A 25,555-nucleotide genomic window follows, 5' to 3' on the forward strand; every position below is an offset into this window, starting at 1 on the left:
GTGCCTCCTAAATCCTAGATTTTCCCTGATGATTGTGTCTTCTCTGTGCCTATAACCATACCCCTGAAAGATGGGGGAGGGGATGGAGTTGGAAGCATTAACATTTTTATTCTTGTTCTTTGCTGCTTCCAAAAGGCCATTCAAATGAAGAAATTTTATCATAAAAGTAAATGAAGTGAAATCTATGTTATCCACATGACAGTCTCCCCATCCTAGTCACCTTTGCCAGCAGTCTTAGGTTACGCTAGCAGGCAGCTGAGCTTGCTTAAGTTTATGTATCAGTTCTGTCACTTCCCTATCTTGATTTTAGACAAATTCTTAGAAGCATCAGGCCAATTTACATGTTTATAAAATGGAGATAATGACACTTATTCTAGGAGAATTTTAAGGGAAACAACAATGATCCAATGGGAAAAAAACTTCCTGGAAATATATTACTTGGTGGTGACTTGATAAGATTGTTGATAATATCAAGTAATTTCAAGATTTCAGCATCTTTTCCAAATTTTCTTTTCAAATCTAACTTTAAATCATCCTCTAGGACTTTAATATCATGTGATCGTGACCATTATATCTCTCTAGCCATAATACTCTACCTCTCCATTCCTACATTCCTTCCATTCTCAAACATTTTTCAAATGTTTTGGCTTCTGTTGGAAGCATTTTTCTAAGTGATGTTTTGAAATTTTCAACCAATTTTTCCCTTAAAATCTTGTCATTTAAATAATTGTATTTCTTATAACTGATGGCATTAGAACTGAAGAAGTATGACAATTCTCCATCTCAGCTGATATCTTTACTACCTCTTATCCACTCCACGTTCAATGCTGTTCAACAATGACTTCCTCCCATTGTAGGCTGTTGTCGCAGAACGTCTTTCAAGGCAATGCCTCCTGAGAATCCAGTTCCTTCTCCCAATCCTGGATTTCCCCACATCTACACACATCCTCCTCAGAATTTCCTTCAAAGCAATCAATCAAACTTGGGGCAAGTGCAGGAGCGAGCTCCTTTTGCTTTCAGTAGCCATGGATCACCTTGCTTGAGACTCAGACTTCATTCCTCTATGCTTTACTCTGCAGCTCTAAGTTAACCACACCCAGCCCAGTCTTCTGAGTCCTGGTCTACATTCTTGAAAGACAGACACTAATCCCTAGAGAAGCGGCCAGAAACTTTTTTCTGTAAAGGGTCAAGTAGTAAATATTTTTGTCATTGTGAACCATATGGTCCCTGTCACACTATTCAACTCCGTTACTGTAGTGTGAAAATAGCTGTAGACATATATGTAAACAAGTGAGTGTGGCAATGTTCCAATAAAACTTTATTTACAAAAACAGGTGGTAAAGGAACACTCACGCACTGCTGTTAGGAGTATAAAAATGGCACAGCTAGTCTATAAAACAGTTTTCTAGTTTCTTATGAAATTAAACAGGCAATTACCATATGACCCAGCACTTGTACTATTGAGCATTTATTCACATAAAAACCTGTACACAAATGTTCCTGACAACTTTTTTATTATAATCAAAGCTGAAAACAACCCAGATGTCCTTCAACAGATGAATGGTTAAATGAACCATGACAGATCTATGCCTTATATTACTAATAAAAGGCATGAACTTTTGATATATATGACAACTTGGACAGATCTCCAGGGAATAATACTGAGTGAAAAAAGCCAATCTAAAAAGATTACACAGTGTATAAATCTATTTATATAACCTTTTTTGAGATTACACAATTATAAAAATGGAGAAAAGATTAGTGGTTGCCAGGGGTTGGGTGGGGGGAAGGAGAGAGGTCAGTGTCATATAAAAGGTAAGCACAAGAGACCCTTACGATAATGGAACTCTTCTGTATCTTTACTGAGGTGGTAGATATTAAATATGTGATAAAACTACACAGAACTAAACACACACACACACACATGAATATAAGAAAAGCTAGGGAAATGTGAGATTGGTAGACTTATTTTGTCAGCATTTTGATTATGATATTATACTAGAGTTCCACAAGATGTTACTATTGTGGAAAACTATTATTGGTAAAGGTTACATGGGATCTCTTGATTTTTTTACAACTTCATGTGAATCTATAATTATTTGAAAGTAAAAAGCTTAATTGATGGTAATAAACAGATTGCAGGCCAAATATGACCTGTAGGTGCTCGTTTACTGACTCTTAACCGAGAACAGTATTTTCCTTACTTGTTTTTAAAATCCAGCTTCCATGCATATGGTTTCCAGTTTTCTATTTCTGGTCCTTGACTCTCTCTCTTGATCTAGATACTTGTTTATAATTTCCTGCTACTTGACTAATCTTCCTATATTCCAATTTCAAAATTAGTGATCACCCACATCTAAGTTACCATCAACCTTAACCCTAGCCTCCAAAAACCACCTGTTCTTCCCATTGCAGGTTCTTGCTCTGTGAACAGCATCGACACCTATCAGTTGGTCCCAACTCAAGCCACCTCTGATTCTTCCTTTACCCTCTGTAACCAAAAATGTGACTGGATCTATATTTCCATCCTCCAAGATGTCTCTTCTACTGATGCCTGCTGCTGTGACTCTGGGCCAGGCTTTCCCTATTTGCTGCTTAAATTATTGCCAGAGTCTTCTACGTGGTTCCCTCTTACTGGTTTCTCCTCATGAAGCCATTTTACTCTGGCTCACAATTCTCAAGAGGGAATTGCCTTGCTTAATCCACTGACCAACTCTCCTTTATTTAAGGAGGGAAATTCAGACTCCATACCCTGCCATCTGGGGTTCTCTCCATCTTATCCTCAGCCAGTCTTTCTACTTGCTACTTACCTATTCATCCTCTATGAACCAGCTGAAATGGAAGGTTTTATATTTCTTACACTTTCATCTCTTGATATCTTTGGTCTTTCCTCTGGCTGCATGCCTACTTTCCCACATCTGCCAGTCAAAATTCTTTCAGATGATGATCAAAATAAGTCAGTCTGTCAGAAAACACTGTAAATCTGTATCGACATAATGAATATGGGCATTAGGAAGAACTTCTTTACTGAGAGGCAATGGCAACAGTATTGATTAACAACACAACACTGTCCCGAGAAACCACAAGCTTGGCAGGAAGGATGCATGTATGTGCTGGTGTGCAAGACACACACTGTGTGTTTAACTAAGTAGTGTTGATTTATGTTTGTGATGGGTGCCAACAGGCAGGAAAAAACAAGTCAGATCTGGTAAAAAAAAAAAAATCAGACACTCTTTTTACCAAATTAATTTTAAGATCACATCGACATCTTTCTTGTGTCTTCTACATGACAGCTTCATAGGATAGCCCTCTCTTGGCTTTTCCAATCCCCAAATAACACTGAATTAAGACTGGTATATATAGATTTTTACTGACAGTGGAGGGTAATCGAGATTCAGGGATGGCTGAATCCAGATGTGCAAATTATATCTGTCGGGATCTCTCTCTCTCCACTCCTTGACACCACTTCCCCTTACTTTGATTTTATTTTTAGATGGGCTTCCCTCTCTGGTGAGAAAAACAACCACTAAATAGAATCTTGAGGCTCTCAGAGTCTATTTTTATGATTTTCTCTACTGAATATTGTTATCCTTGCCTTTAATCCCCTGTGGCAATCTATTGGAACAGCTTTTATGGCACTTAAAGAAATTAATCTGTAGGGACAAAAAGCAGGTCAGTTTTTGTCAGGAATGGAGTGAGGGATCCCCTACAATGGGACACAAGAGAGGTGGTATATCTTTAGTGTAGTTTTTGGTTTCACAGGTCTGTACAATTGTCAAAAACTATTTAATTGTACACTTTAAATGGGTGCAGATTATCAGATGTAAATTATTCTTCAGTAAAGTTCATCAAGGGAAAAATAAAAACTATGGATGACAGTCCAGTATCTGACTAATTAGATGTCCCAGCAGAAGAAGATCAATGAGGGCTCACAGTAGCTCATCCCAGCCTATGAGAGCTGACTGTGCACATCTTACCCAAAGTCACAAACACTGGACATCAATGACATCTTAATGATCACTTGAAATTGGCCATGGTAGGAGTATTTACACCATGAAAATAGATAAATGTTTATTCTTCTCTTACCCACTTAAGCCCCCATGTTGCATCACCACTTCCTCATATCAGGGAGATCATATGATAGTTGTCTTTCGCTGCTTGACTTATTTCGCTAAGCATGATACGCTCTAGGAGGGAGACAAACCATAAGTGACTCTTAATCTCACAAAACAAACTGAGGGTTGCTGGGGGGAGGGGGTTTGGGAGAAGGGGGTGGGATTATGGACATTGGGGAGGGTATGTGCTTTGGTGAGTGCTGTGAAGTGTGTAAACCTGGTGATTCACAGACCTGTACCCCTGGGGATAAAAATATATGTTTATAAAAAATTTAAAAAATTTTTAAAAATTAAAAAAAATAGATAAATGTTACAGTTGGCATTCCTCCATTCCCCCCAAGAGCCTATTGTTAGACAATAGAAGATCATTGACTAATACATCTATCTATCTATATATGTATATATGTATGTATGTATATATGTATAATATATACACACACACACACTTTATACCCAATATTTGTTTATAGCTGTGTACTTACCTCAACTTCTAAGAATTTAATAATAAAAATGGGAAATTGGTAAGAATTTAAATTCAATATAGTATACTGACTGAAATAATAAGTACTTTCTGATTAGACTGTCTTCTAATTTGGAAAAGAGGGGCAGGACAGAGATTATGTTAGAACTAAAGTGGAAGGAGCACTAGATCCGGAGTTAACATGTTTGAGGTGGACACAAGTTTTACCCACTTACAGGCCATGTGACCTTGGGTATGCCCCCTTTCTTCTCTTAGCCACTGATTCCTCACTTGTAAAATGAAGATTATAACACCATAAAGTCTTAAATCACATGGTTATTGCAATGATTAAATAAAGTCACATCTGTTATTACTACATTCGAATCTGATGTTTCCAGAAGGTTTAAATGTCTCACCAAACATACTGTAAATATCTTGAAAGCAGAGAACATAATAGTAATTCAGGAGCTACTTACAAGCTATACAAAGTGTTTTCAAATATAAATACTAAGGGTTTTATTTCTATTTTGAGTAAGATTAGAAAGTGTAGATATCTACCTCTCTTTTGAACATGTATATTTAGATTGAGTATGGCATTATGTGTGTGTTAAAATCAGTAACAATCTTCTTTGTATTATAACATTTTACCTCTATAACTTAAAACTTCTCCATCTTACAATACTTTAAAATAGAACCTCTCAAGTGTAGCTATAAAACTGCATCTAGCTTTCTATGTTTAAATTTAAGTAACCTGCAAAAAATAAATTGTAGAAGCTTCTTAGAAAGAATAAAAGAATTAGAAATAAAAGACAAACAGCCTCAGCAGCAGTTAGGAATAAAATGTCAGAGTGCTTCACGAAAAGGCATGAAGAAATCCAAGCCTTCATGAAGAAGAAATCCAAAAGTAATGTGAAGAAAGGAGATTTATGGAAGAGCCCATTGTCTCTTCCTGAAACCAAAAAGTCAAATATGGAGGATGGACTGTACTAGAATTTTTTTCTAATGGTTTATTGGGACCAAATGCAAGATTGGCTACATTAGGGCACTTGGGTGGCTCAGTGGGTTAAGCATCTGCCTTTGGCTTGGGTCATGATCTCAGGGTCCTGGAATTGAGTCCTTCATTGGGCTCCCTGCTCAGCAGGGAGTCTGCTTCTCCCTCTCCCTCTGCCTGCTGCTCTCCCTGCTTGTGCTCTCTCTCTCTCTGTCAAATAAATAAAATCTTAAAAGAAAAAAAAAATATTGGCTACCTTAAGACAAATAGGGTCACTAGAATTTGTACCTGAAACTATGGAGTTTCCATGATTATGGAGTTCAGTAAGGAAGTGAAAGGATGAAAATGGTTTTTAAGGAACATTTGCCTCATGGCACTAATGTCAATTCAAGTCCAATGTAAATGCAAAGTCTGGTACTTGGATTCTCCAAAATACTGGTGTTTAGAGGAGAATGAGTAGCTGATGACATAACAAAAACACCCACTAGAAACTTCTATGAGTTACAATCAACAGTAAGCTCAATGTGAAATAGAGCTGTGGTAGCAAAATCTGAGGCATCCTTTGGATGTGCTGGTAGACTAGTTCATCTCTGATGAGGATGTTCACACCTCTGTTTATTCAACTAGTCAGACCATGTCTAAGGGATTGTATTCATTTTAACAGATTAGACAGACAGTACCATATGAAGAACAGGGGATATTTAAGCAGAAGAGGTGAAAATTGTTGGAATGTGTAACAGGGGCTGAAAATAATAGCTGTTCTCAAAACTGAAGAACTTTACACAAAAGTCAAGTTTCCTTTTTCCTTTTGAGGTTTAAATGGTGACAGGACTACTTAGAAGTTCTCTTACTATACAATTTCTATATAAGTAGAAGGGACGTTAAGATACATGAAACACAGGACACTCCCAACTTAAGAGTGTGTGAATTCTAGACACAGAACCAAGGTTAATGAAATAAATGTATGATATTCTGACCTTTGTGTATAAGCTGCTTCTGCTGATTTGAATTGTTTTATTGATTTGAATTGCAATAATAAGTTTGCACTGATAGATTACCATTTAATTCTCCTACTTGCAATTGCAAGGAGTGTGCCTTGGAATGGAATATATTATGAGGCCATGGGACTCATGAAGGATTCAAGGCTCTGAGGCCAGCCTCATTAGCTGATCTAAGAGGACTTAGACATGCTCACTTTCACTGGGATTAGAACATGGCATATTTGCTTGAGTGGTTGACTTTATTATTGAGAAAGGACAACTGGATCATTATTAGAATAGCCTTCCCAGAGGATGAATATTGAGTTATCTTTTACTTATCAATGGTTAAATTAAAAGCAATTCTCATAATGGATTGATGCATTTATTCTAACCTCAGAATTATTGGCTCATGCATTTAATACACTATAAATACAGGATGGCTTTCAAGTTATGATAAATTAGCTTACCTATTGAGCTCAAGCTGACTGCATTATTGACAACATCATTAAGAGCAGAAGCACTATTTTATTAATTTAGAGGATGTGTGACAATGTCATAATTAAATGGTATAATTCAGCTCAAAACTACAAATTTACCTTCAATTTTCTTTTGCAACTTGGTAAAACATAAGTATCTAATCTACTTTGGCACTATAGGCTCAGATAATTGGATTTTATACTTTTTTAGACAATTGATAATATTTTCTAATCATTTAAAAAAAATGACAGACAGACCTAATCATGTTGGTATATCACTGGTGAACATGTCTTAAGCCTACACAGGGATATCTTTATTCATTCTCTCACTACCATCTTCTAGGTATTTGGAAATAATATATAAAGAAGTCATTATCCTCCCTGACCTTGCATACATAAACCTCCAAAATGTACCTATAGTATTAGATTTGTTCAAATCTATATTGAGACAAAATATCAATCAAGTGTCAAAGCAGAAGACAGACATTTTTAAATGTCAATGTCTCAGAAAAATTAACTCTGATATACTTCTTTGCAGAAACTCCTAGAGGACATGCACTACCAAATATAGGAGTCAGCTGTGAAAGAGGGAAACTCAGAATCTTGGATCACTTTTCTCCAACTGCACCAACGTGCCCCGGAAAGCCACAGCAAAATCACAGGGTGCCATGGAATATTTTCGTCATCAGAGAAGATACATGGCCATCTGTCAGATACCAGGTGAACTACCAGTATTAATTTGTTGGGACTTAAATACTTAATACACAGAAATGTTATGTTATTTTTTTTTGGTCTATAAGTGTCATAAAAAATAATGTGACACAAAGGGTATTAGGAGAACCTTTGAAAATATTTGATCTAGGAAATGGAATATCTAACAGAAGACAAAAGCAAAGGGAATCTTCAGAAGGATAATGAAAAGAGTCTTAGAGCCTAATGTTGAGCAGGTCTAGAGATCTACCAGGCAACATTAAAGCAGGTCACAAGATTCTGGGAGATACTTTTTCAAAGAAATAAGTGCTAGTATGTTCAATGGGTTCAAACAAATTGAGAAAGGAAATCTGCATCACTTTGAAGGTCATGGTATGATTTATGATAAACACATAGAAAAAGAAATAAATTATATTGCAACAATTGCCAATATACAGATAAGAAAAAGATGCAGAAAGAAAAATAACCATAGTAGGCCTGGCTCATTTAATAGCAGTTTTTACAATGTAAAATACTGCAAGCCCTGAATAATTTTTAAAAGATGGTGTATTTTAAGGGAATATAGGAGACAGAAAGCATGCAAATTTTTTAGGGTGCATGTGCATGCTTGTGTTTGTGTGTATAAGAGAATAAATCATACGTTGCATTTGGGAAAACCAAAAGATAATTCTTATCACTAAAGAAACGTAAAGTAGCAATAAAATCTTACTATATTAAGTATCAAAAGAGTCTTCTTAAAATGTTGAAGGTGGCTTGCCTTCAGGGAACAGGTAATTGGGAGTAGTCAGAATAATTAATTAGCCTCATAGAACCATTTGACTCTTCAAATGAAGACTATAACTTCAATAAAAAATTTAAAAGCTAAATTTTTAAAATAAAACACATTTTGAGACACTCTAACCTACGTACACTTCTTTGGGTTTCTGTTAGAATATTTGTTTCCTTAATGGTTATTTGATATGAGCCTGACCTCAGTGAAAGTAGAAATGAGGATTTGGAGGATGGGCTCCTTTTTTTCAGAAGATTTTGAGGTAAAAATAAATGTACTAGAATGCAGTAGCTTTGAAGGAGAAGAAAGCAAAGTCAAGTTATTTGAGTCTGGTGATTTTGTTTTCTTTATTTGTATATTTATTTTATTTTGAATTTTACTTTTTGAATTTATATACACTGGGGTGCCTGGGTGGCTCAGTTGGTTAAGCATCCAACTCTTGATTTTGGCTCAGGCCATGATCTGACCAAGCCCAACGTCCAGCTCTGCACTGAGTGTGGAGCCTACTTAAGATTCTCTCTCTCTCCAACTCCCTCTGGCCCTCCCCTTGCAAGCCCCCCCCTGTCACCGCACTCTCTCCCTCTTAAAAATTTATATATATAAATTTATATATTTATATATATGATTTATAATTTATGATAAACACATAGAAACACATAGGTAAAGAAATGAATTATACTGCAACTATATATATATAAATATATATATATTTATATATATATATAGTTGCAGTATAATTCATTTCTTTTCCACTATATAACCATATATAACCACTATATATATAACCATATATATATATAACCATATATAACCACTATATATATATATATATATATTAATATAGTAACACTGCCTTTTGGGGTATAATTTTATGAATTATGCAGTAACACTGTTTTTTGGGGTATAATTTTATGAAATTTTTTAAAGATTTTATTCATTTATTTGACAGAGAGAGAAAGAGATCACAAGCAGGCAGAACAGCAGACAGAGAGAGAGGGGGAAGCAGGCTCCCCGCTGAGCAGAGAGCCTGATGCGGGGCTTGATCCCAGGACCCTGCGATCATGACCCAAGCCGAAGGCAGAAACTTAACCCACTAAGCCACCCAGGCATCCCATAATTTTATGAATTTTAGTACATGTGTAAGTTCATGTTCTAAAGTTTTCAAGTTCAGCAGCACTATAAAAGTGTTGTTCCACATGCTTTCTGTCTCTTAAATTTCTGACTTCAAATCTTTAGTCATTTCAATTGTTATACCCTCAGGAATAATGTGTTATTTTCATAAAATTATACCCCAAAAGGCATTTTCCTAAGTTTTTTTGATTCTTAATTTTCAGCCATCTGACTGTGGTGTTTATAATTTGGGTTTCTTTATGCCTATAGTTTTGAAAGTTCATTGAATTTCTTAAATCTTTAAATTTATGTCTTTTACCAAATTTGGAAAGTCTAGCCATTATTTAAAAAAGGTTTTGGCCATATTATGACACTACATGTTAGACATTTGGTCTTGCCATCCAGGTCCCTAAGCTTCTGTAATTTTTTATTCAATCTATTATCTCTCTGTTTTAATATTTTTTTCTATTTAAAAAAAATTTTTAGAGATTTTTTTAACTTATCTCTACATCTAACATGGGGCTCAAACTTTCAACCCTGAGACCAAGAGTCCCATGCTCCACCAACTGAGCCAAGCAAGTGCCCCCTCTCTTTTTAGACATTTTTTATTTATATATTTTGGAATTTAATGCCCATTTCTTCTATCATTTCCATTCTGCTACTGAGCCTTTTAAGTAAGCATTTTATTTTGATAATTGTTTTTTAACTCTAAAATTTTCCTTTGGTTCTCCTTTAAGTCTTCTATTTTATTGTTATGTTCTCTACGTTTCCATTTGCTTCAAGAGTATTTATCCCTTTTTCTTGGAGTATTCTTACAACAGCTACCTTGAAGTTTTTATTAGATAAATCCATCGTATGTGTTACTTCGGCATGGGTGTCTCTTTTTCTTTTTTCTCCAGACAAACTGAGATTTTTCTGTGTCCTCATATGCTGGTCGAATTTGTATTGCTTTCCTATTTTTGAATATTGTATTATGAGGCTTTGGGTCTTGTTTAAATCCTGTGAAGAATGTTGACATTTCAGTTTTATCCAGCAATAGATCTCATTAGCTTCAGGTCACAAATTGTGACCATTGGCCTTGTTAGGATATGGTTTCCATCTCATTTGAAAATGTAAATATAATTTGTCAAATGTAAATGAAACGTACATTTTCAAAGCTTGGTAATCCTATTTGGATCCTGCCTGGGGTGCATCACCTGGTGGCCTGAGACCTAGGTGGGGGTCTGTCTCTCTATGTGGTTCTCAAAGTCTCTCATATGCTCTATAGGAGCATCACAGGCACATCTTAAGAGTAAACCTAACAGTCATGAACTGTATGTGGCAACATTCTCCACTATCTCCCCTGTCCTCTGTGATTCCTGGGGCTCTTTATGATTCTGTGATCAGACAGCTGGGGCATTATTTATCTTATTCTATCATGTCTTCTGACTACGATGCTCCTGTCTGAGGTTGTGTAGCAGGAGAAAAGAGAGTGAAAGGGAGACAGAGAGAAACAGACACATTAGAGAGACAAAGAGAAAAAGGATGTTTATTTTCCCACGTTCTTTTGTGACCAGTTATTCTTATCAGAAGTAAGTTTCCCCTCCACCCTTCTAGGTTTAGGTGCTTATGATTCTCTGATGCTACCACTGCTGCTTATGGTAAATCTATTCTCCCACTCCTGGAGCCTGAACTAGGATATTCTTCTGAAGCTCTTGTTCATGGCCAACACCACTTCTTAGTTTCTGGTTGGGGGATACTAGAGGAGAAAAAAATTATTTACTTACCACCCCTCATTCAGGAGTACTTCAAATTGTAGTATTCTCCTGCAGTTTGTCTGCTTCTGCCTTTTCTGAGTCCTTAAAGAGCTCCTCCATTATCTTTCTAGGTATTATGAATATATTCCTTGAGAGACACAGCATAGAGCATTCTGATTCCATCTTACCCAGAACTGGGACGCATGGTCATTTTATTCTTATTTATGTATTCATGAATTTAGTTCTGCACTTGCAAAATTACAAATTTATGTATTTCCATGTTTCTAGTTTCTTTCTTCTAATGGTAAGTTCTCTGGAGAAGAGAACGTTCTTTCTAATGACCTATCAGTCATTATACTCCAAAAACAATATGTTTTCAGAAAAAAACATTGCTGAAAGAGGTTAGAAGCTCACACATAGCCACTGAGAAGTGTTCATTCTGACCTTGGCCTTCCAATAGAGAAGTGTAGCCCTTGTCAAAGTTGGGTGGCTTTTTATATACAGAACATAATACTATTTCAGTTCATAGATTAGTAGTGGGTATTTGAAATTATGTGGAACCCAAGGAAGGAAGAAAGATAAACAGGGTGAACAAAAGTGAGATGAATATGACAGACACAGCAAATGTATATACATCGTGTAATCACTGCAAACAGATTTTTAAAGTAAATACTACTGACCTGTTCCGTGGATAAAAAAAATAAAACCAGTGATGGCTTTGTAAACTACTCATATAATTATTCTAAAATCAGAGAGAGAAAGAGAGAGGGAAAAAAAGAAGCCACGGCTAAAAGTCCCTTCACAGTGCCCAGTCATCTCCCCAAACTTATTTAAAAAGGATGTGGAGAAAGCAAACTTCAGAAAGCCTCCTATCCTTTCCGTTTGCTGACTTTGTTACAGTCATTTCAGAGATGCAGCTAACTGTGATGGAATAGTCATTCTCTATTTATTTATTTGTTTGTTTGTTTGTTTATTTATTTAAAGAGAGAGAGAGAGAGAGCGCGCGCACACATGCTCCTGCACAAGTAGGGGAGGGGCAGGAGGAGAGGGAGAGAGAGAATCCCAAGCAGGCTCCAAATTCAGCATGGAGCTAGACATGGGACTCAATCTCACAACTTGTGATCGTGACCCGAGTAGAAAATGAGAGTGGATGCTTAACGGACTGAGCCACCTGGATGCCCCTGTCATTTTCTTCTTATTGTTAGTGTTTTGCATGATTCTCCAGTGCCATAATGAACACTTGACCTTTCTAAGCACATTTGCATGTTGAAGGAATGCTGAAGACTAATGGACTAGGGTTTGACTTGGAGAGCAGTGAATTTTAGCTACAGAGTAAGCATGAGATAATTTGGTGCTGTCCCTGGCTGAGCAAGCTAAAACATACTCCTTAACCTGATAACTTGGTAACAGACTGCTTAACTCTATGTACTAAAGGTTGTATAATCTTTTTCCAATGCATGTAGTGCAGGTATGTCCCTGTTTACACAGATGAAATATTATAAAAGAAGGCAAGAAAGGAATGGTTAATAGTCTTCTGACAGATTTGGTCTAGATTACAGGTAAGCCTAAGTTATTGGAAAGAGAACTCAAATTAATGTCTTTATTTTTTTTTTCTTTTTAAAAAACTCAACTGAAAGATAATTGCCAAAAACAATACTTTGCAGAGTTAGATTTCACATGATAGGAAGTTGTGGTCACTAGATCCTTATAGTAACCCTGTAAGGTAGGTGAGACATGTCTTATTATCCTCTTATTATATATGAAGAAACTATGTCACAGTAATGATGATTCAATATCACATACATAGTACTTGTATCCCAGAAACAAGTTTCAAAGAAACAGAATGATGTTTCTAGTACTCCTCACCCACTCTAATCAGACTTGACCCCTATCACTTTAGAGCAAAACTACACATGCAAAGGTCATTGATTATTTCCACATTTTTATAATGTATACCCTACCAGCAGCATTGACACAGCTGCCCAATGACTCCAGACTTAAACTCCTCTTTTGTTTTCCAAATTTTAAATCATGGAAGTTTCTAAAGGATTGGTACTAAGCTCTCTTCTCTTTATAATTGATATGATCTCTCCAAGCATTCCTAGTTACTCCTGTAGTTCAACCTTAAATGAAGATATACTAACTTTTATTATAAAGGTGATTTTCACCTTTCTGTCCTCTAGAGAATTCATCTCATTCATACCCAAGTATTCCCTGTGCAATGCATTCATTAATTTATTAAAAAATATTTACTGAGATTCTATTATTTTCCAGGCACCATTCTAAGTTTCACAATACACTGAATACAGGCCAGAGAGAGAGAGAGAGAGAGACATGCCCTCCCAGAATCTGAGTGGACAACACAAATAACCAACAAAACTTGTTATATAATGGGATGTTTGAGTGTGATTAACCCCATGAAGAAAATTAAAGCATTGAGGATGGTAGCCTTTGTGATGTGTGTATGCAGGGGGTAGGGGGTGGGGTCATGGAATGTGAAAAGACAGATTAAGTTCCTTACAAATGGAAAAGACTGATAGACCTATGGGAAGGAGGACTTCACCACTTCACCAGAGAGAAAGGAATTGGACCAAGGATCAAGAAGATTTGCATTTTATCTTGCCTATCTTCCATATATATATTTTGGGAAATTCCCTTAGCCTTTCAGGAGAAACCCTTAGATGATTTCTCAGGTACCTTTCAGGTTTATGATATTATTGAAAATTTTGGAAGAGATGGGGCAGAGACAGAGCTAGATAAGAAATAAAAATATTGGGGATCATTACTGTCATTAATTTAACTTTATTTAGTTTACACATTTTATGTCATTTTCCACAAATATTTATTGAACTCCCATCAATCACCAGGCACTGTGCAAACTGCAAAGAAGGCAGAGGTGAATGAGCTCAAGGCCTTTCACCCCATAGGGCTTACAGCCCAGTTCATCATCCTTGCCATTCTGGCTGTTCACTACTTGGGGATCTGTCATAGTCTTATATTTGTCATCTCTTTTAGGTCTTAAGTATTTCCTGTTAAGTATTTTCTGATAATCCAACAAAGAATGCTAACAAGGAAACCCTAAATGTTTCTCACATAAATAGATATGGTTCATTTGGAAAGATTTTGAAAGAGGTGGAGAAGGATAGTGTGATCCCTCTTGCACTGGTCCCTGATACTCCCTGTTATTTTTTGAACATTCAAACTCCATTATATAATGAAAAAAAACTTATGGTCCCTTAATTCGTTAGAAAATCTGTAGACAGGCCATTTCATGGTATTAATGAAAGACCTACAATGAATTCTATGAGGAGGGCCTAAAATACTGTCCAATGAATTTGGGGGACAAAAAACACACCTTTTCAGGGAAATCACTTGTGGTATCATTACTTGTGTTGACTAATATCTGAGTCTCCTTTTATTTTGGACAAAGAAGACTAAACTTCCCAGTGCCCTGCAGCTGGATGGGACCATAAGACAGATTATAGTTGATGAGTTGAAAGAAGTTTTAATGTCATTGCCTTCTTGAAGCATCTAATTGCTAGTCCAAGACTCCGCAGCATTTTCTTTTCCCCCAGACTCATCAATTAAGGAGGCCATAGCACTAAATGTTAAACTGTAGGGATAATGGTGCTTTCATCAGTCTAGATGTCCCACTACATAGTTTCCCAAACTCAGTACTAGAGGGAAACAACTTTTTTGTGTGTGTTAAATGACCGAGATTTGGAGGTTGTTTATAAGCACAATATAACAGTTTATTCTTACTAAGTTATTATCTGTTTAACTTTTTTCCACGTTGAAAATTGTCAGGGGCAGCTATGTACATAATACGCAACATGGCGCTTGCGCCTGCGTCCAGACAGAGGACCTGCGCACCACCTGAAAGATGATTGGCTATGCCCAGAACAGGTAGCCCGAGGACACTGCATGCTTTTTATCATGCTAAGCATTGATCAGGCTTCCTTTCACATGTACAGTCTGCTGATGGGAGGAGAGGGGATATAAATAGGGGTAGGGACACCTGGGTGGCTCAGTTGGTTAAGCAGCTGCCTTCATCTCAGGTCATGATCCCAGCGTCCTGGGATCGAGTCCCACATCAGGCTCCTTGCTCAGCAGGAAGCCTGCTTCTCCCTCTGCCTCTGCCTACCATTCTGCCTGCCTGTGCTTGCTCTCTCCCCCCTTCTCTCTCTGATAAATAAATAAAAAATCTTTAAAAAAAATAAATAGGGGTAAAGATCGGGTAAAGAGAGAACAATAAATAAAAAATTATATATATATTCATACTTAAAAAAAATAAAAAAAAATAAAAACCCTTAAAAAATGAAAAAAAACAAAAGAGAGAACAATAAAGATTCGCAAGCTTGTCACTCTGTGTCTCCGGGTCGTTCTTGCTGGCGAGAGCGACAAGAGGCGCCGAGACCCGGGAACCTCAAAATTCGGTAGAGGAGACAGGGGATTGACAGCGAGAAGGTAAGTGTGCACCCAGAGTCTGTCTTTTGACAGGGAAGTTCCGTAAGGACGAGAGAAAAGCTTTCCAAAATGGGAAACGAGGTATCTAGGATAAGGATGGAAGGACCTTTGGAAGAAAAATCTGGCCAGAGAAGTTTTAGGAAAGTTCACTGATTATAGTGACGATCGCAACGTGAAAGTTCACTGATTATAGTGACGATTGCAACGTGAAAGCTCACTGTTTTAGTGACAATAGCAGACTAGTCTTTTCTTTGCTTCTTGACTATTTATTTCTGATACACTGTGGATTCAGAGGTCTCGGGAGTGCGTGTGGAGGGGCCTCTGCGGGAGTTGCTGGAGGCGGGTGGAGCTCTTTTGGGAATGGGGGCTGCTCGGGCGTTCTTGCGCGCCCTGGGGTCGCGGGGCAAGGCCTGGCGCCTTTGGACTGGAGTGGTCTGGCGCGAGCTTGCTTGTCTGGAGGGCAATATCTTGTGTGGAGGATGGTAGATCAGGATGGCTGTGCGGAGGCTGCACGCCGTAATGCGGGAGCTGGGAATGGAGCTTGGAATTTAGAAATGCTGACTGGTACAGGACAGTTTTCGGGAAATCAAAATCAGATCAATTTTCCACCTGCAGTGTATTTGCAAACTGCTACTGCCGCCACTAGGGCGTGGAAAAGCATACAAGGCACAGGTGATTTACAGGGTCAATTGTCAAAAGTTATCCAGCTGCTACTTACCCCGCACTCTTAACTACTAATTTATTATGTAACTCCTCTTAAAAGCACAACGTTTCCCAAATGTTTGAAAGTGCAAACTTGTTCTAAAAATATCACGTTTTTGCCTACTCCTGTTTGTATTCACCCCCCTTTTACGTTTCTTGTACATCTTCCAATGCCCTCATGGGGTGTTAACCCTAAAGGCCTGCTCCCCAATCATTTGTGGCAGATGTATGTGACACATGCTCCATCCTTTGGACTTCAGAGATACCTGCATCTGTCCATAGATACTTGCTCAGGAGTAGTAACGGCCACACCACTAAGAGGAGAAAATGTTAAAAATGTAATAACCCATTGTTTACGAAGCTTTGCATGCTGGGGTGTACCTAAAAGTTTAAAAACAGATAATGGGCCTGCTTATACATCTAAAACATTCAAGAGCTTTTTAGCCTGCTATGGTATTCAACATAGAACAGAAATCCCTTATAATCCACAAGGGCAAGGAATAGTTGAAAGAGCCCACTTAACCTTCAAGACCACATTATAAAAAATAAAAAGAGGGGGAGTAGAGGAAGAATACACCACCCCCAGAGATCTCACCAATTTAGTAACATTTATTTTAAATTTTCTGACGCTAGATACGGATGGCCTGTCTGCCGTAGAAAGGCACTGGGGCCAGCATAAGCAGTCACAGATGATGGTTAAATGGAAAGATACCCTTACCGGGATATGGAAAGGCCCGGACCCGGTGCTCCGGTGGCACCGAGGATCTCTCTGTGTTTTTCCACAGGATGCTGCAACTCCAGTGTGGATTCCTGAGAGGCTCACGAGGATGGTGGCAATGGAGCCTGTGGATGACGATGGTGATGATCCTGAGCCAGGACAGCACGATAGAGGTGAGCCAACAACAGATGTGGGCGCTGGTGAAGGCCTGGCCTGTCCCGATGCCACTGACAAATGAGTTGGAGATCCTCCCTCCTATCTTTGCCACCAATGCTACTACCGGCGTGCCTTGGGTGACAGGTGCTGGTTGTCTGAATGTTGGAACAGCTTGACAGGGGACTCTGCTTTGATAACAAGAATACCAACATACATTCCTATGACGGTGTTGGTTAACACAGACGAGCTGCCTGTGTTGCTGCAACCTAGAAGGGACTTTGGAATTATAGCCGCAATCATGGCCGCAATAGCAGCTTCGGCAGATGCAGCCACGGCAGCAGCTATAGCCCTGACTACATCTGTACAGACTGCCGCAGCACTCAACAATGTGACAGGACAACTAGCAGAGGCATTGGCAACCCAGGAACAGATCAATGGACACTTACATGCACGGATCCTAATTGTAAATCAGAGAGTGGACTTGCTACAAGAACAAATGGACATTGTAGAGGGACTTTTAGCGGTGGGATATATAAGCAATATGAAGGGAATCTGTGTTACGCCAGTAGAGTATCATAATTTCACCCGAGCTGCCAATATTTCTAGAGAGTTGGGAAAATGCTCAATGGGACTTGGACCGCCCAATTTCATAACCTGACATGGCTGCTTAGATCCCAAATTGTAAGCTTAAATGCCACCAAAGTGTCCCTGGCTTCTGTGGGAGACTGGGTAAAATTTTTCCAAAGCTCATTGTCCTTCTTGAAGGAATGGGCAGGCATAGGGGTATTTTGTGCCCTTATGGTGGGAGCATCTATATTTGTGCTAAGATACCTCTGCCGTCTAGGCTTCCAACAACAACATCAACGAGAAATGATTGTACAAGCTATGATGGCCCTCGAGGCTGGTACCTCCCCCCAAATATGGCTTAGCATGCTGGACCGGTAGTCAAAAACGGGTAAGACTGGTCCCACATCCATAGCCACCTAAGACAGGGGCTCCTCGACCAGGGGGAGTACCCGATGACGGGTAAGCATGGAAGGTGTGGATCGGCAACCTAAGACAGGCACGGTCCCAGCCATATATATAAAAGAAAAGGGGGAGCTGTCGGTGGCAGCTATGTACATAATACGCAACATGGCGCTTGCGCCTGCGGCCAGACAGAGGACCTGCACACCACCTGAAAGATGATTGGCTATGCCCAGAACAGGTAGCCTGAGGACACCGCATGCTTTTTATCATGCTAAGCATTGATCAGGCTTCCTTTCACATGTACAGTCTGCTGATGGGAGGAGAGGGGATATAAATAGGGGTAAAGATCCGGGTAAAGAGAGAACAATAAAGAGAACAATAAAGAGAGAACAATAAAGATTCGCAAGCTTGTCACTCTGTGTGTCCGGGTCGTTCTTGCTGGTGAGAGCGACAGAAAATGATTTAGAATCTTTGAGAACTGTGAGGATATCCCCAAAGGGTCCATGCCATCACTTCCGCCACTAACTTCCAAGAGATCTAGGCATTTTTACCTCTGCTTATTCTTTTTATGTGAAACATATGCTAATCTTTCCTGTTCTCACTTCTTTCACTGTGAAAAATCTAGATACTTTAACTTTAGCTGCTTTATCTTCTCTTGCTTTTCTTTTTAAAGTATATTGTATTTTTTTTAATTTAAAAACTTTTTTTTTTAGAAAAGTTTTATGTGTACATTAAAAGTGAGAGTAAGGTACAGAGATTTTCCATATATCCCCTGGCCCCACATATACATAGCCTCCCTTATTATCAACATAACTCGCCAGAGTGGTACATTTTTCTAAATCCAGGATGAACCGATGAACCTACATTGACCTATCACAGTCAGTCAAAGTCCAATGTTTACCTTAGGGTTCATTCTAGTGTTGCATATTCTGTGGGACAGAACGAATATCTAATAACATATTCATTATTATAATATCATACAGTACTTTCACTGCCCTAAAAAGTCCTCTGTGTTCTGCCTATTTAATTTTTCTTCCTTCCCTCCCCTTGGCACCAGTGATCATTTTATTTCTCTGCAGTTTTGCCTTTTCCATAATGTTTGGAATCGCACAGTATGTAGCCTTCTCAGGTCAGCTTCTTTCATTTAGTTATATGTTTTTAAGGTTCCTCCCTGTCTTTTCATGGTTTGATAGCTCATTTCTTTTTAGTGCTGAATTCCTGCTTTTCTTCCCTCTAGTAACATAGTAAACTCATATTTATGCTATGAAATTCAAGTTGCTGCAGTTTGAGGTTCAGGGGTATATCCAGCTTCACACACAGAGGCTTCGCCCATTAACCTCAGTTGGTTTCATTTTTCTAGCCTTCTAAATTCTATCAAGTTCATTATTAGTCCCAAGGATATCAAGGTCTTCTCTAGCTGGTTTTTATTATTCCATTCATGTGTCGTCCCAATGGCTCATTTTCTCCACTGCCCCAGCCCTTCCTAGAGAAACCTCTGAATTTCTCTTGTTGAGGCATACAGGCTTCAAGCCCTCACACACTGGACTCAAGTAGCACTTGCTTTTTACCTATCACTAGATTATGTGATCAGTTCTCACTTTTGTTGCTTTCTTATTTTGTCAGAGTTTCTCACATTGCCCCAAATTTCTGCTTTAGACAGGAGAGACCTCATGTTTCCTATTTTATTGTGGCTTTATTTTCTTCTAAGCAACTTCTATCAGATGTAGTTTCAATTCAAAATAGCCATATTTGCTTGAGATTATTGTTTTAATTAGAGGAGTAGAACCACACCTATGCACAGTTGGGAATATATCTACCCACACTGTGACCAAGTGACACAAAAGAACATGAGCCTAGGCTTTGGAGACCCAGGTTTACTCTGAGTCATCAAGCAAATTCCAGAATCTTCCTGAATGTGTTTATTGCACTCTGAGAGCTATCTTAAGAATTCTGAGAATGATGGCTTAAAACTTTTAATATTCTGAGCTCCCTGATTGAGTTTTATTTTAAATACATTAATGCAGCCATAAATGAGGAACTCAAATATTGTATTATTCCCTGATCCCAAACTTTTAATGAACTAATATAATTTAAGGATAAATTCTCATCACAAAGCTCTGTTCATAACTGCTTAAGTTGAGTGTATTGTCTGTTCATTGGCTAAGGAAAGTTAATTGAAATAAATTATAAATAGATTTATAAATTTTATTTATAAAATAGATTTATAAATTTATAAACTATGAAAGATTAAATTTAAAGGAGTAAGCCTTTGTGGAATAATGCAGAGCCTATGGTAAGAGTAAAAAACTAGAACTTGTATATTGTATCTATTTAATAACTTTTCCATCTATTATTTGCCAAAGAATATAAACCAATTTTAGTATTCTTCTAAGCAAAAGAACAAACTTCCAGATATTTTTCATCCAGAATGTTTCTGACAATTTTAGATGTAGGCTTCTTCCCAACAAGCATAAACTAAATACAAAGAATATTCATTTATTATCTAATCATCATTTTTTCTTCATTATATGCCATATAATATTCTCAATATGAGAGATTACGAGAAAATAAAACACTCTTCTCTAAAGAGACTCAAAGTCCAGTAGGAAGACAGTTACATTAAAAAATCAACACAATGTAATGTGAAAAAATCTAATATTAGAAATGCAGACAAATATTACAAAAGAACAGAAAGGGACAATTAATTCTAGAAAAGCCAGGAAGTTTTCACAAAGGAAATCACATTTTGGTTCATCAGATCAAGAAGGTTAAAGGAGAAACAGAGACTTATGTGTAACACTGTTTTCACACACACACACACACACACACACACACACACACACACAACGTGTACTGACACAGCTTATTTAATGTGTCAGTAATAAAAGATTATCTATTGTAAGATATAAAGTTGGATGAATTTGTGTTACCTGGGAAAGTGAAAATACTTTCTGACTGCTCAGAACTGGGCTGTTGGCAGGAGTTTCTAGGACAAAGTGAGGAGCTGGCATACATACCATAAAAAGGTTCAGAGTTGGCAGAAGCCTCAGTGGTGCTCATTCCAAGTCCCCTGTTTTACAAGGCAGCAACTTCATCCAGAAAGGGGTAGGAGGTAGCTTTCTCAGTGACACTTATTAGTAGAAAGAGACAATAAAAGTATTATAAAGATAGTAAATAATGACAGTTTGTTGTAATAAGTTGGTAATGTGCAAGTCCATTGGTGGGGGCAGTTAGCAAAAATACTATTTGGAAAGCTGCTTTTCAGATACCGAAAAATCTGGTTAACTTTTTTTCAATTTACTTAGTTCTTTTACAAGCACTCCTCATCTCTAAATTTTCAAAATTATTAATCTAACTTGGAATCTCTTTTCATGATTTTGGGAAAAAGTAGCAATTAAATGGAGCATTATGTCCTCCCCAGCAGGAAAGTTTATAAGAAGGTTTCTATATCTGAAATTTGGTTGCAAGTCGGAAAATAAAAAAAATAAAAAAAAGATTAGAAACTCTAACCTCTAAACTGGGTCCTTCTGAAATGTTGCTGCTTCCAGAAACACTTTTACCTACTTTGTTTTCTTAGTGCCAGGAATGGGGACTTTTGCTGAGTATTCTTTCTGGATAAATAAATGATATACATTAAAATATGGAAAGTAGAGTGAAAGAGAGATTAATAATTTCCTTCTGGATTACTGGGGTTATCTTAATTATCAAATCCAGTTTTTAGGGAATGGCTCCTGAAATTAGAGCTGAGGACAGAAGTTAGAAGTTTCTAGTCTGTATCATGAAGATAGGAAGCAGTGTTCAGAAATGAAGTCAGATTCTGGAGAAGCCAAAGGAAAGCCAAGTAAACAAAACGAAACATCACAGGAGCAGGGCAAAAAGGCAGAGAGCCCTGGTTGTGTGGAAAGTGACAAAATGCAGCAACTAAAAATAACTGATTTCCACCTGAAGGTAAAAATTCACTAAACTGAATCCCATCTCCAGTGACTTAAAAAGATTACTTTGAATCTTGACTATAGATAGAGAGGAAGATGTTAAGGACTGAGTGGATTATGCTAATATGTTTGCAGTTGATAATGTAAACTAGAGCTTTTTTTTTTTTTTTTTTTTGGAGATTTTATTTATTTTAGAAAGAGAGAAAGCAGGGAGAAGGGGAGAGGGAGAGAGAGAATCTTAACTCCCTGCCAAGATAGGAGCCTGAAACGGGGCTTGATTGCACGACCCTGAGATCATGACCTGAGCCCAGAAAACCAACTGAGCCACCACCCCCAGAGTGAGCTTTTAAACCGCTTAGTACAGATATTTTTGCAAGAAGAAAGTTTTTAGAAGCATCAGGACTTGAGGTATTTTACTTCAGGAAAGAAAGGTATTTACTTCAGGAAAGAAACATTTTCCTCCTATAATTCTTCAGTTTAAGAATATAGTAGCCTCCTACTTTATCTGCAAAGGATATGTTCGAAGTCCCTCAGAGGATTCCTGGAACAGAGGAAAGTATCAAGCCAAATATATATGGTTTGATACATATATGTGTGTGTGTGTGTACACACACATATGCACATATATTTGCATATATTTGTATATATGCATATATACGTGTATATATACATATATATGCATATATACATATATGTGTGTATATACACACATATGCATATATTTGCATATATATGTATATACACACGTATATATGCAAATTTATATGCATATGTGTGTGTACACACACACACTCTCTCTCTCTCTTTTTTTCCTATACATACAAACCTATGACAAAGTTTAATTTATAAACTGGGCACAGTAAGAGGTTAACAATAATAACATAATAAAATAGAACATTTATAACAATATACTATGTAACTTAAGTGAATGTAGTCTAATTCTCTCTCAAAAAATCTTTATCTGCAAGGGATAAATCAAAAAATCTTATTGTACTGTACTGACTTTTCTTCTTATGAAGATGTGAGATGACTAAATGACTACCTGATAAGATGAAATGAGCTGAATGACATGGGCATGGTGATGTAGCATTAGGCTAGTGTAGCTCTTCTGGTTTTTGTTTTGTTTTGTTTAAAATTTAATAATTTATTTGAGAGAGATGGGCAGGCCGAGTGAGAGGGAAACAGAGAATCTCAAGCATACTCCACACTAAGCACAGAGTCCAACACGGGGCTTGATCTCACGACCTTCAGATCATGACATGAGCTGAAATCAAGAGTTAAACACTTAAGCAACTGAGTCATCCAGGTGCCCCCCTGTAGCCATTCTGATGACATATTAGAAGAAGGATCATCTGCTTTGGGACCACAGTCGACTACATGTAACTGAAAAAGCAGAAAGTGAAACCATAGATAAGAGGGGAACCACTGTAGTAAAGATAAATCTTAGTATCCAAAAAAAAAAAAAATTCTTTTAATGCAGAGAAATAGCTTTCATAATCCATAATCCATAAAAGACCATGCTAAAACAGTGTTTTGTGCCTGCAGTAAGCATTCAGGAACTGTTGACCCAATTGGCAATCCAGGTACCAGAGCCACAAAGGATGCACTCAATATTCAGAAAGAACAAGTACTGAAAGAAAATCCTTCCTTGGACAAATATCAAAGTAAAATGAAAGAAAGGTCTTTAAATGTGGAAAGAATGCTCAAGTGTGGAGAAAAGAGAATTTCTCTGTGTAATAAAGTAAAGAAATCAGAATTTCCTAAGGGTAAAACTAATTTAATGAGTATTTTATAAAAGGAATTCTAACCCAATAATAAAATGTCTTTAAGTTATATAAGGTGGTGGGATGCTGATGATTCTGGTATACAAGGTGCTTTAGGGATGAAGAGAAGATTATCAGGAAAACTCAATGGTTTCATTATTACTGACTTCACTGAAGTTGTTAGATTCCCACACCTAATTTATTCTTTGAAGCAAATAGGTCAGAGGGATTAGATGCTAGCTGTTTTCTCACAAGGCTTTTCCAGATCTCCTGATATTCTATACATGTGAAAAAAAAAAAAAAAAAACCCATAAATAAATAAATATATAAATAAACAACTAACCATTTCACTCTGCTGCATCTCCTGGATTTGGGAGAGTGAAGTTACTGAAATAATGGATGAAATGTGTAATTTATAAACTCAGATGCTACTATGCCCAGCATTACTTGTGCTATCTGCACAATAAAAACCAAACTCCACACTAAGCCCTATATAAAGTTTTACAGCTGATTTAAGAATAATCTATGGAGATAAAAATGTATAAAGGAAATTACCATATGTTTATGAGTGGGGCAGGCGATGCAAACAAACTCATTTGGTTGTTTGAGGTTTTGTAAATTCTGTCCTTTACCAGCAATTCTTACTGTATGGTAATGTGAATGAATTAAAAGAGGCAATAAGTGCAAAAACGTACCGACTTTACAGTATTTCCCATAATCTCTTTCAATAACTATTTTTTTGTTGTCTTAACAAAGGTATTTGGTCTTGGCACCATTTTTTCAAGAGCTGGGTGATTTCGTGGATGGATGTTTAATAGTTGGGTAATTTGGCCTTAAGTCTTTGTATATATACTTTCTTAGAATTATCTAAGAGATACTATAGCTACCGCAATTATATTAAAGGTTTACCTTAAAGGTGTTAGTGCAAATTTCAGCTAAGGTTAAATTCTTCTTCTTTTTTTTAAAGATTTATTTATTTGACAGAGAGAGAGAGACAGCTAGAGAGGGAACACAAGCACGGGGGAGCAGGAGAGGGAGAAGCAGGCTCCTCACTAAGCAGGGAGCCCAATGCAGGCCTTGATCCTAGGACACTAGGATCATGACCTGAGCCAAAGGCAGAAGCTTAACAACTGAGCCACCCAGGCGCACCAAGATTAAATTCTTATTCAAAATGTTTATAAGTATTTATAGCAAAATTTGTATTTTTGTTTTCCCTTAATTGTGTAAGTTGATCTACGTTCAGATGAGACCAGATGAAGTAAATTGAGTTGTCAATCTAAGGATCACACTGTTTCCTCTGAAAGCCAGCCAACTAGATTTTGAAAAGACATCCTCTGCTACGCATGATGGGGAAAGGTGGAAGGGAGGTGTGGAACCTCTATGACCTACTTCAGACTATGACGTCAAAGGGTTAAGGATGAATTACTGTCACCTTAACTTTGATGATATATGGGTTTTTTTTTCTTCAGTTTGAACCACAACCTGAACATTATTAAAATG

The sequence above is a fragment of the Mustela putorius genome, unplaced genomic scaffold (assembly GCF_011764305.1).
Source record: "Mustela putorius furo isolate JIRA1106 unplaced genomic scaffold, ASM1176430v1.1 tig00003898_pilon_pilon_pilon, whole genome shotgun sequence".
Lineage (NCBI taxonomy): Eukaryota > Metazoa > Chordata > Mammalia > Carnivora > Mustelidae > Mustela > Mustela putorius.